Below are 13756 nucleotides of genomic sequence, written 5' to 3' on the forward strand. Positions count from 1 at the left end.
GACACCTTTCCCAGTGCAAAAATGGTCGTGACCAGGTATATTTGTATTAGCGCTAGATTTTCTGTGATGAATTTCTCTAGAAACAACATCAGAAATACCGATGGAAATAATGCCGGAATAATAGTTCCATAAATAACTCCTGAAATAGAAACTGAAATAGCGCCCACAATTTTCCTAGAGTTGTGTCATACATTGAGCTAGAAATGACTTCCTAAATAGTACCAGGAAAAATGCTATAAATAGCACTTGGAATAACGTCATTTTATCACTAAAAATAGTGCTAGGACTTGCTTCTAATTTGGCTTCCAATTTAACGTCAAATTTGGCTTCAAATTTTTCTTCCAGTGTGGCTTCCAATTTTACTTCTAGTTTTGATTCTAGCCTGGCTGTAGAAATTCCTTGTATATTCAAACTGTAGATTGTAATATGATAAAAAAATTGACTTGAATCTACTCTACTCATAAGTGGAAACAATAAATGATCAATGAAATCATGAAGCATACAAGAGAAATAATTTAATCACACATAACACAATAATTTTCTGGGCAAAGCCATAGCTAAAAACCCCAACTATATGTATATTGAATTAGTCAGAAAATATGAGAATATTACAATGTTTTTCACAAGCTTGTGCAACCTCTGCATTATCTCTATCTGTCTCATGTCTTCCTAGGAAATCCTTGAATTAATGCAATATGCTCTGCTCAACGTTGAGCTCAACCTGCACAAGTATTTTCTATCCTTTGCCTAACTGATTGCCTTTGGCCAATACTTAGCCAAATTCATAGCCTCCCAAGATCCTACTTCCTTGCGTTGTTCCTCAACGAATTAGCCCTATTTAATGGGGAAATTCCTTAATTATCAATTTCGCAATCCTCATAGGCCTTCTTATGAATGCATCCACCATTAGTTTAATTTAGATGATTTTACAACTGATAGTACATTGTCCCCGAACTCTAATCTCAACTGGGTCTTTCTCTGATGATTTGTAAACTATCATGCATATTCCACTAGAAAGTTCATCACAAGCTAAGATCTAATAATATTATATTAAAACTCTTAAAATTATACACTATTACAGTTTATTAAAATTTAAGATCTGTAGAGTTAACTGTAATTAGTTCATGCATGTGAATGGAAATTATGCAGAAAAGTAGAGAACAACAAAATAAGCACACACACACACACAAGACACAAGATATGCTCTTTGGGATACCCTTTCAAGAGAAAACCCAGTTGGAAGGTGAGGCTGCTTCGCTCTCTTTCTCTATTTGGAAATATAGCTGCATGTACAAATAAGTAATGCATGTGGCCCGTGAGTTGCTATAGTGCATATATCTTCTATGTGTGCTCTACTTCCTATCTCTCCTAGCTATCTTTGCTAAGCTATGGAACAAAATGCTCTGAAAAGAATGGAATGCCTCTTCCTCCTAGTGGCCCAGTTATAACACAACCCAATAGCTACTAGTGGTTAAGTTTGACTACATCAACTCTTAACTAGAGTTATCAAATAGACTCTTCTAGATTCTTTTACATTAAAAACATGTGGCTAGCACCTTTTCCATAAACAATGGGGGTTGACGTGACATCCTCCCAAACTATAGGTGTGAAAACAAGAAGGTCAACTTCTGAGTGGCATAAATTTTGCATATGAACTCCGATTGATGCACTCCTTATGCCGTTGGAAAGGTATCTTTGCTAGAATAAAATGAAAAGGCTCTACACTAAAGTGGAAAAGTTTTACCCCCAAAAAAAATCATTTGATGCCTCCAAACACTCCTGGAAGGTTTCATACCTCGTTTCACCAAACTGGGTCCTGCCAGTAAAAACGAACCTGTTAGTTGATTCCTTCCCTTTTTCCACTCCAAATGCATCGAGATGGATGACAAAAATTATAATGATCCAATTCAGATATGTAGAAATTCTACTGTAGGTTAACCCGATAATGTGATACAAATCAAAGCAAAATACTATAACCTACTTCTACTTTCAATTTGCGGAAGCTTAAAGATCAAGCTGAACAATATAACCAGAAGAAGAAGAATCAATGCACAATACACATGAAAATACTTCGGGGAAAGCATTAGCTAAAAACCCCACTATCTATATAATCATACAAGGTGGAAATACATAAGAATTATATAAAGCCTTAGCTCTCACAACTAGCCAGCTCTCAGTAAAATCCTCCTAAATGCTCACATGCAATCTAGGATTCTCACAAGCCTTCTCCTCTGCCCTCCAAGCCTCCTATTTCTTTGTGCAGTTTCTCTTGGGTGATCCTGTCTTTACCAAGTGGAAGGCTCTCAACCAAGTGTAACACTAATCCTCCAAATCTGCGCTGATCCTCAAGGATGAATCTCCTTCTGCATGCATGAGTTTCCTTTATAGTCAAACATATGCAACTGATAGTACACTGTCCTTGATATTTAACTCAACAGGGTCTTTCTCAGAATAGACATGCATGAGTTTCTGATGAGAGAATCTTCAGTTAACTGAGTAGCACTAGTTGCATGCATGCATGCATCAACTGACTGATAACTCTCTATTAGTTCCTCAAACAGTTTGGAACTAATTTAATTGGACTTAACTTAGTAAACTGAGTTAACTAATTACAACTCAAATATAACTCAACCTTATCTCCTTAATTCAAGGGATAACTTCCTTAATTTAAGGGATAACTCTTGCATGACTTCAGAAAGACTTCTAACTTGAATTTCTCCAACTAATTAATTCAAACTGAATTAATTAATCTTTTCCAAGTAGTTGTTAAGACTAAATTCGAAATTCACAATTTAATTCAAGGACAAATTAAATTGGAATATTCTGGATTCTATTTTTATCATTTCTTGTTGCTATTTTCAACACTCCCTCTCAACAAGAAAGGAATTCAACTCGATCCCGATCCTGAACCTTTGGAATGTCATTCATGCAACACTTCTCTCTAGTTTTGTTGCTCCAACAAATCTAGAAAAAAAACATCCAACCTGAATCAGAATGATGCCTATGTCATCAAAGTATCTGACTGCTATTGCCTCTGTCGACTGAAAACTTTGTGCTTCTATTGACTCTGCCTTTCTGCACTATTGTCAATCCTTCTTTGTGCTCTTTAGTATCTGACTGCTCTAGCCTCTATCACTTTGATCTCTGACTGCATCAATCCCACTGATTCCTCCCGCTACTATGTACTTTGGGCTCCCGTAGCAAGGTATGATCCATGAGATAAAAACTCTCAATGGACCCTACTCAATTTTAGCCTTCTTGGGACTACCATTCCACATTGCCCCACCTCACACCTAGAGGTATGGTTGCATGTGATCCCTCTGCCCACCTGGCTCGAAATTCCCCCCTACTGGAGGTCTCCGCAAGACTGGATGCCTCCACTTGGTCTCCTCTCTGCTTCTCTAATTATGGCTCCTCCACAATTGTCTGAGACTTCTTCTCAGATTGCATGTTGAGAGGTAATTTACTCTCCCTCTCAACCACCAAGTCTCTAACATTTGCCTTGCTCCTCAAGGCTTTGCATGCATCTTGAACCTCAAGAGCATACAATTTCTTAACTTGTGAAGTGATCTGTTTCACTTGTCTTGTGGTGATGTGTTTAAGGAAAACCTTTCCCTTACTAAAAAACACATCATAGCCATGGTCTTGCAATATCGCCACTGATAACAAGTTCTTCTTCAGTCCAGGCACATACTTCAAATCTATCAAGGTGATAGGAGCTCCATGCTCTCTTTGAAAAGCAACCGTGCCCACTCCTGAAACACTATATCTTCTGTCGTCACCCATCTCTATGCGCTGCTTGAGGTCTTTCTCCTCTAAGGCACTGAATAAACTTTTATCACCAGTCATGTGGAATGAGGCTCCACTATCAAGATACCAAACACAACCCATCATCGATGACACCATGCATGTGATGAGGGAAAAGTCCATTTCGAACTGAGAGGCTAATGCCTCACCTTCCAATCTTTCCAAGGATCCATTCTTGGACTTCTTCGATGGGCAATTAGTCGCATAATGTCCCATCTCGTGACAATTAAAGCATCTCACTTTAGACTTGTCACTCTTCTTCCCTCCATGAGAAGAATTCGATTTGGAATGGGAAGCCTTCCCCTTCCCTTTAGTTGCCTTACCTGCTAAGGCCAAATTTTCTTCATCATCATCCTTGGATGAAGAACCATCTCGTGTGCTCCTCCTGATCTCCTCCTGCATGAGATCTGACCACAATTGTTCGTAATCCGACAGCTTCTCCCTTCCATTCATAGAGTCTTGGTAGCTATTCCAACTCTTTTGAAGGCCAAGGAGAGCGAGGCTCACCATATCATCATTGGCAGTAGATATTCACACACTTCCAAGCTCATCTTTGAAGGTGGTGAGCTTGTTCAGATATGTGGAAATAGTATCGCCTTTCTCCATCTTGATTCTTCGAAGCTTATCCTTGAGCGTCATTACTATTCTGGTAGAGGTCCTTCAATGTCTTCCACATTGAATATGGAGTATCCTTCCCATGGAGACTCGAGATAATTGGTCTTGAACTCCCTCAAGGATGGTCTGTCTCGCCCTTGCCACACACTTCTTCCACTCAGCCAATTCTTATGCATTAGTTGAAGCTGGCTTTTGGATTTCTTGATCATTGAAATCCTTCAAGCCATTATCTTCTAATACAGCCTCCATTATATCTTTCCATACTATGTAATTCGAGCTACCTTCCAAGGCATACTTGAGTCTCAAGCCATAGAATGCCATTGGCCAACCTTGAAGTATGATATGAGTTCGATTTTCACCTACAACCCCAAACTTGAAAAGTCGAATTCTCTTCTAAGTATATTGTTCACAGCTTGGATACCATGTAGAAATTCTGCTATAGGTTAACTTGATAATGCAATATAAATCAAAGAAAAATACTATAACCTACTTCTAATTTTAATTTGTGGAATCTTAAAGATTGAGCTAAACAATATAACAAGGAGAAGAAGAATCAATGCACAATACACATGAAAATAATTCGAGGAAAGCCTCAGCTAAAAAACCCACTATCTGTATTATCATACAAGGTGGAAATACATAATAATTATACAAACTCTTAGCTCTCAGAGCTAGCTAGCTCTCAGTACAATCCTCGTGGATGCTCATAGGAAATCTAGGCTTCTCACAAGCCTTCTCCTCTACCCTCCAAGCCTCCTATTTCCTTGCACAGTTTCTCCTAGGTGATCCTGCTGTTACCAAGTGGAAGACTCTCAACCAAGTGTAACATTGATCCTCCAAAATTGCACTGATCCTCAAGGATGAATCTCCTTCTGCATGCATGAGTTTCCTTTATAGGAAAACATATGAAACTGATAGTACACTGTCCTTGACATTTAACTCAACTGGGTCTTTCTCAGAATAGACATGCATGAGTTTCTGATGAGAGAATCTTCAGTTAACTGAGTAGCACTAGTTGCATGCATGCATGCATCAACTGACTGATAACTCTCTATTAGTTCCTCAAATAGTTTGGAACTAATTTAACTGGACTTAACTCAGTAAACTGAGTTAACTAATTACAACTCAAATATAACTCAACCTTATCTCCTTAATTCAAGGGCTAACTTCCTTAATTTAAGGGATTACTCTTGCATGACTTCAGAAAGACTTTTAACTTGAATTTCTCCAACTAATTAATTGAAACTGAATTAATTAATCTTTTCCAAGTAGTTGTTAAGAATAAATTCAAAATTCACAATTTAATTCAAGGACAAATTAAATTGGAATATTCTGGATTCTATTTTTATCATTTCTTGTTTCTATTTTCAACAAGATCATTTGATATAACATGAACGAGTTAATTATGAGTGAATATTCAGTTTATTGGTTGGTCACTATAGGTAGCACCACACTACAGTTTAGCGAGCACCCTATTGTTCGACAGGCAACACCACATTGTACATTAGGCAACACCACAGTCGACTACTCACAACACCCTGCTACTACAAGTTACACCCCACTACTGCAGGATACACCACACTACTACAGGATACACCCCACTACCATGTTACACCCCACTACTGTAGGTTACAACCCACTACTAGACCTACCACTATTTCCTCCATCAGTTGGAACTAGTTTAACTGACTTTAATTCAGTTAGACTAAATTAAATAATTAAAACTGAAAATAAACTCAACTAGTGCTGCTAATTGTAGGAGACACTCTACATGGATCTAGTTAGACTCTCAACTCGAATTAACTAAGCTAACTAAGTCAAATTAACTTAGTTAACTAATAAAAGTTGTCATGAGATGTGGAATTAGAATTTATTCCCAATTTAATTCAAGGATAAATTAAATTAGGATTTTGCATTCCTTGATGTTATTTTCAACATTTCTTATTGTTGTTTTCAACACTCCCTCTCAATAAGAAAGGGATTCACATCATCCAAATCTAGTACCTTTGGAATGTTTTTCATGCAAATCTTTTCATTGTTGTTGTTGCTACTAAAACATCTACAACCAAAAATAATCCAAACAAAATAATGTGAATCAACTATGTCTGCAACTGTCTACTGGGAATTTCATTTTTATTGACGACTCTGCTATTGAGCCTCTTGCTTTTCTATCAACATTGATCTTCACTTCTCAATATCTCATTGACACTAATCCTCCTTCGACTGAATATTGTGGGCCTCTATAGTAAGGTAATTATCCATGAGACAAAAAACACCTCAATGGACCCTGCCCAATTTATGAAATACTTGGACTAAGGTTTCATATTGCCCCACCTCTCACCTAGATGTATGGCTGCATGTGCTCCCTTTGCCCACTTGGCTAAAAATTTCCCCCTATTAGAGGTCTTTGCTTGAGTGGGTATCTCCCCTCGACCTCCTCTTTGATTCTCCAATTGTGCCTGCTCCACAACTTCTTGAGGCTTCTTCTGAGGTTGCATGTTGATAGGTCTAACATGCTCCCTCCCAAGCACAATATATCTAGTCTTTACTTTGCTCCTCAAGGATTTTCGTGCATGAGTTAAAGATGATCTACTCATAATGTCATTTCTACTATTTTGATTATGCTTCTACACTTCTGTTTCAACCACTGCAATAATGAGTGATCTCCCCAAATCGTCAAGTACTAGCTTCCATAGGGTTGCTCCCTCTAAAACTACTCCCTATGAGTCTCAATATCCCTGTGGGAAAACTCTCTGCTCCTCATTTTGCCAATATCAATGATCACAACTCCATTTTTTGTCACTAAAAATTGGCTCATTGATTTTCCCACTAGCAGCCTTCTAGTTCCATTAAGAAGTCTACACATAAGGTCTTCTAGATCTACCCTGAACTAGAGCTCCATCAATATGCAAGGACAACTTCGAATTATTCTTTTCTATTGTGATTTCAACTCTGATACCATGTAGAAATTTCTACAAATCTAGCTCTGATACCATGTAGAAATTTCTACAAATCTAGCTCTGATACCATATAGAAATTTCTACAAATCTAACTTTGATACCATGTAGAAATTCCATTTAGATTCAAACTACATATTGTAATCTAATAAATAAATTAACTTGAATCTATTCTACTCATAAGCAGAAACAATAAACGATCGATGAAATCACGAAGCACACAAGAGAAATAATTCAATCACACATAACATAATAATTTTCTATGGAAATCCACAACTAAAAACCCCTCTTAACTATATATTGCATTATTCAGAAAATATGAGAAAATTACAATGCTTTTCTCAAGCCCAAACAACCTCTGCACTATCTCTATCTGTCTCATTACTTCCTAGGTAAGACTTGTATGAATGCAATATGCTCTGCTCAATGTTGAGCTCAACCTGCACAAGTATTTTCTATCCTCTACTTGACTGAGTGCCTTTGGCCAATAGTTAGCCAAATTCCTAACCTTCTAAGTTCTTACTTTATTGCGTTTTTTCTCAAGGAATTAGCCCCTATTTATTGGGGAAATTCCTCAATTATGAATTGCACATGCACCATTGGTTTAATTTAGATGATTTTAGAATTGATAGTACACTTTCCTTGAACTCCAATCCTAATTGGGTCTTTCTCTGATCTGACATGCATGAGTTATTTATGAGTGAATCTTCAGTTTACTGGTTGATCAATGTAGGCAACACCACACTTCACTTTAGGCAGCACCCCACTGTTCGATAGGAAATACCATAATGTATATCAAGTAGCACCACACTATACATCAAGAAACATCCCACTCGATTGGAGGTTGCACCCACTACTGCAAGCTACACCCCACTACTGCAGGTTACACCCCACTACTAGACCTCCCACTAATTCATCCATCAGTTGGAACTAGTTTAACTGACTTTAACTCAGTTAGACTAAATTAAATAGCTAAAACTCAAAATAAAATCAAGTAGTGCTCCTAATTGTAGGAGACACTTTACTTGACTCTAGTTAGACCCTCAACTCAAATTAATTGAGATAACTAAGTCAAATTAACTTAGTTAACTAATACAAGTTGTCATGAGATGTGGAATTACAATTTATTCCTAATTTAATTCAAAGACAAATTAAATTAGGATTTTTTTTCTTGATGTTATTTTTAACATTTCTTGTTTCTATTTTCAACACTAGATTCCAATTTCGCTTCTAGTGTGACTTCCAATTTTGCTTCTAGTGTAGCTTCCAATTTTGCTTCCAGTGTGGCTTCAAATTTTTCTTCTAGTGTGCCTTCCAATTTTGCTTCCAGTTTTGATTCTAGTGCATCTTCTAATTTTGACTCTAGAGGCTTCTAATTTTATGTCCAGTTTTGCTTCTAGTGTGGCTTCCAGTTTTGCTTCTAGTATGGCTTCCAATTTTGCTTCCAGTTTGGATTCTAGTGTGGCTTCCAATTTTGGGTCCAGTTTTTCTTCTAGTGTGGCTTCCAATTTTTATTCTATTGTTTCTTCTTTTTTGGCTTCCAATCGTAGGAAATAATGCCAGGTTTAGTGGCAGGTTTAGCACCAGGTTTATTGCCAGGTGTAGCACCGGGATATATGTCTAGTTTGGTTTCTAATTTGGCTTCCATTTTTGCTTCCCATTTTGCTTCTAGTGTGGCTTCCAATTTTGCTTCCAATTTGGCTTCCATTGTTGCTTCTTTTTTGCTTCCAAAAAATGATTATTGTTTTGCATATAGTTAAATTAATATATTTTATTTCAATTTAATTAGTTAAATATATCATGTATCTTAAATAAGTTATATGATTATACATCATATGAATGCCTTTGAAATATTTTATAAGATAACATTTATAAATATTTTTTAGGGAAACATACATCCATATGAGTTAACAACATCATTATACTTACTAAATCTCCATCAAATAGAATCTACAACATCCAATATATATAAAATAACATGATAATTATTGTAACACGATAATCATCTATAATTAAAAAAAATGAATCAAATATCTATAATTTAAGTGAATTTGACAACATCCATCATGATCATTAAATCAAAACCATAATACATAATAAATATGCATCCAAATCATCAACCACTTTAAACATATAAAAAATTTCAAGTCAATACTTGCAAGATCATCATGATATATGTCTTTGGAGACTCTCTCATTACAATTCAAAAATGTATCAAATTGAATCATTACGAGGACCCAAATACAAGATCAACTCTACAAATAATCCAATTGATCATGGATAGGAGTGAAACCATTCCAACAGGAGGAAGTGGACAAGCCTCCTACGAAGGAACTTGGCCAGAACAATGTGGAGGGAGTCGGGTAGTTAATTTCATAGTAATAGCTAGGTAGATTATGTTATGTAGGCATGTAAGTATTAATGGTGTATTTTAGATAAATTAGAAGAAGAATGATGTAGTAAATATGGAGAAAAACATTACTGCATAGCCAAAGATACTGGTCAGAGCAATTTTGGAGGACTCTGGAAATTTTGGTGCTTTTCAATGTAATGGCACTGACCATATTCCATTTTGATTAATAGAAATATACACGTTCCTTTAAAAAAATTAACATGTGAAAATGTGCATGTCCAACAATCTACATATGTGAAAATGATGAATTATCTAAGACAAAATGATAGAAGTCAATATGATACATCATGTCTGAATTATATAAGTCGAAATGATACATGTCAAAAAGATATAACTTAATAATATGGTACAAGATGTCATGAAAATGATACATATGATAGTAACCAAGAAAACTGGCATCATAACAATATATCAAAAATGATCCATGATGCAGTCTATATGATCATGAATTCCGCTAGCTACTACCAGCAACTGCCTCATGATAATCATCACCATTTAGATCATCATCATCATCATCATATTTTGTATCGACATCGTCCTTGTGGTCATCTGTCTCTGTGTTGCCATGAGCATCACCTGCCATCTCAGCATCAGAGCCAACATTATCTCGATCTATGTGATGAGGATCATTCGGATATTTTGGAAGATCCTCATTCTGAAAAAAATAAACATTCAGAATGAAAAGTTTTATTCATGTCATGCAATAATTAATTTATCTATTATATATCTAATATCACAACATATGAAATGAAACAATACTCATATTACATCATATCGAAGTGCACATATGATAATAAAATTTTAGTTAAATTACAACTAAGATGTTGTAACAGTGAATGCGATAGCAATGGATGTTGTAATAGAAAGCCATTTCATCTTTCTTGTCAGAGCTTGAAAGTGGGCAGTGAAAGAGGTATTTCTGCCACTAAACACTACACTAGCACTTGGGGGATCAAGAAAACAAATTGACAAGCATAAACATAGGTAACATTGAATTGAGAAGTAGATGTTGTAGCAACAGATGTTGTAACAACATATGCCATAACAACATGCCAATGTTATATCTGTTGAAAATGTTGTAACACCCATCATTATTGAAAATGCTGAAAGTTCTGTAAAAGTTGATGCTATAACAACTGATACTATTGAAACTACTGAAATAGTGACCATTAGAGTGGATGTTGTAACAATGGATGTAAAAATAGATTTTGTAACAATTGAGGGGGTAGAAATTCATTTCATATTGCTTGTTAAATCTTGAAAGTGGGCATCCAAAGAGGTGTTTCTTCCACCCAACACTACCCCAGCACTTGCGGGATCATGAAAACAAATTGAGAAGCACAAACATAGGTAACATTGGATTAAGAATAAAATGTTGTAATATTAGATTCCATAATAGATGTTGTAACAGCAAGCCATTCCATCTTGCTTGTCAAAGCTTGAAAGTGGGCAACCAAAGAAATGTTTTTTCTACCCAACATTACACCAACACTTGGGGATCAAGAAAACAAATTGAGAAGCACAAACATAGGTAATAGTGGATTGAGAAGCAGGTGTTGTAAGAACAGATGCCATAGCAAAATGGCAATGTTAAATATTCTAAAAATGATGTAGAAGCTGATGTTGTAACACCCATTACTATTGAAAATGTTGAAATTGTTGTAAAAGGTGATGGTATAACAACTGATACTATTAAAACTACTGCAACAATGACCATTGCAGTGGACGTTGTAACAACAAATGTTGTAGCAACGAATGTTGTAACAACGAATATTGTAACAACGAATGTTGTAACAACATATAATGGAAGGATTGAGGGGGTAGAAATCCATTTCATTTTTCCTATAAAAGCTTGAAAGTGGGCAACCAAAGAGGTGTTTTATCCACCCAACACCATGCAAACACATGGGGGATCAAGAAAACAAATTAAGAAGCACAAATGTTGGTAACATCGGATTGAGAAGCAGATGGTATAGTAGTGGATGTGTAACATCACCCAACCCCTCATATATATAAGCATGTAGAGTAATAACTCTAGTTGTGAATCCCTTATCACGAGTTGGGAAGTCAAGTAGAGTTCGGAGGAAAAAAATAAATAAATATGTTTTACCCCACTCCTCTAAGATATATATATATATATATATATATATATATATATATATATATATATATATATATATATATATATATATATATATATATATATATATGTTTATATACATATATACATATATATAGATATATATTTTCTCTGAAAGAAAATTCATAATTTCATTATATATATATATATATATATATATATATAAATCAGACCATGTGAAATGTAAAGGTCTCTCCTCACCACATGAGCCTGTCAATGACTTCTGAAGAGGGTCCACTTCTGATGAATCACAGAACTTCTGGGATGACATGTTAGCCAGTTCATCCCGACTGAAATCATCCTGGTTGATCCCACAGCTGCACCACAAAAGCATATAGGGTAATATTCTTGGTTTGTACCTCTGGGCCATGTTGTCACTTCCTCATCCAATTGTGTTAAAGGAAAAATTAGGCCGCACCAATGAAGAGTCTCCATGACTAGGTTTTGGAGCATTGCAAGGTTTTGCCAAATTTTCTTTATAAGTTTAAGGATTTCCCTCCTATGACACATCAAGCTTTCATTCAACCTTTTCTATGGCTATACTAAGGGAACTCAACCCTACCTTAAACAATGCATTAGACGGGGATCTTTATGATCGTTGTAAGAGAAAGTCTAAACCCAGCCATAATTTCCCTAAGTTGGTTATTTCGACCATGGCTCTGTCTCAGAGGTCTTGCAAACCTGCAGATCAACAGAAAGACTCGATGCTGATGTCGATGGTTTATTAATGTTCCCTCTGGTTCTAACCCTCTTGAGCTTGAGCCAACAGGTAGGCCTCTAGAATCTGATTGCTTAAATGTTTTCCTTAAAATACATTTTTTGGGCATTATGAATTCAAATCCTCATATATGAATATAGTGTTTTTATTATTTATTATAAGATCTCCATTCAAGTCACAAACCTCCTTTTTATTCTCATCCAAACATGTTATATCTGCCACATGGATAAAATTTACATACGAGATATCACCTCAAAATGGTTTTTGAAAAAATCTATGTAAACAGAGCTATGTACTTCTTCAAACTGGAAATAGTATGTACATGCATAAACATGCATTATTCCCGATGGATATATTTGCTAAAAATATATGTACTTTTTTCATCTACTTCTACAAATGATTTGGCGCTCAAAAAATAATAGTTAACTGATAATGACATAGGATTTTTCCTTTTTTCCTTACCACCATCATTGATTAAGTGTTATAGGGAGAAGGCATGTCTAGGTCTTAATGCAAGTGTGACAAGTGGTGTAGTTGGATTTTTCTGATAAGCCACAAGGGCACCTCTGAACTGAGGGAGCTTAGTATAGTTGGGTAGCTAGAGTATCTAGCTCATAATGGTAACATCTAATGAGGAAGGAAACATCTAGTCCTAGGAAAGTTATATCAAGAAAGGCAATATCTAAATATTGTATAGAGTTTTTTCTTGTTTGGAAATTCACAACAAAGGAGGCAAGTTCTAAATATGTAATTGTAATCTCTTTAAAGAAACTATCAAGTCTCATGATAATACAAGTGAATGTTCGAGTCTTTTTATATTATCTTGTGTATTGTGTGTGATTCATTTGTGTTGGGTGTGGAGCCTGGTTATATTCTTTATTCAAAGGTATATTCGTGTTGGACCCCAGTTCCTAATGGGGCGGAAATTCCACTTGTTTAATCATTGTCAGGGGGGTCCAGGGGGGGTTGATGATGATTTTATGAGCGCGCACCCCCCCAGTGGGGGTTCAGGGACAATGCCCCTGAAGCTAAAAATAGATGTAAAATTACCTTGTAAAATATTGTAATTTCATAGTCAATATGAATCGTTCATTAGGAAGATGATT

This window comes from Pinus tabuliformis, chromosome 4_2 (assembly GCF_031772625.1).
Source record: "Pinus tabuliformis cultivar Carrire ecotype Pingquan chromosome 4_2, CPIR1, whole genome shotgun sequence".
NCBI lineage: Eukaryota > Viridiplantae > Streptophyta > Pinopsida > Pinales > Pinaceae > Pinus > Pinus tabuliformis.